The sequence below is a fragment of the Numida meleagris genome, chromosome 3, assembly GCF_002078875.1.
Source record: "Numida meleagris isolate 19003 breed g44 Domestic line chromosome 3, NumMel1.0, whole genome shotgun sequence".
NCBI lineage: Eukaryota > Metazoa > Chordata > Aves > Galliformes > Numididae > Numida > Numida meleagris.
Window position 1 is genome coordinate 59662603 of NC_034411.1, and position 728 is coordinate 59663330.

Here is a 728-nt window from a genome sequence, read left to right on the forward strand (position 1 = left end):
ACTTCACGTGGGAAACCGTTCAGAGGCATGATTGCTGAGCTGCAGACCTGGAAAATAACTGTCATCAAGACCTTTACATCTGTCAGAGGAATTTCAGTCCAGTGACACTGCTTTGCCCTCAGTTTTTTTTTTTTTAATTTTAGTAAGCCCTTGGATTTTTATGACTTAAAACTGCTACTGCAGTGCATTACTCTGGCAGGAGCTCTATTTCACGCAAATTTTTACACAATTCTTAGCCAAGAATTAGTTACACACCTTTGAAATAAAAAAATATAATTATATCATTATTATATTGTGAATGCTAATTAAGATGAAACTGTCTGCTTTGTTTCCATCGTTCCTGTTGATCTGTGAAACAATCACACTCCTTACCAGCATAGCTGCACCCCTACCAAGGATAGTTAAAATCTGAAAATAGCCAGGAACTAGAGTGAGAACTGTGTTTGGCAGGATTGCACGTTGCCTTGCACTGACACATTCTGCTTAATATTAACACTAAGGCACATTATTAAAAGTTTTGTTTAAGAATCGGGACCCGATCATGGTGGGATATGACCCACTGAAGAAACAGTAATTTCTGCTGCATGTATCTGCATTAACAAATACAAAATCTGTTGTAAGCCTGACCACTATTTCATCTCTTTTCATTAAACCGCTAAGGATGCCAACTGAACTCCTATCTGAGCATTTTCATGTGCAATGGAATTAAAATATAATGCCATTTAGAG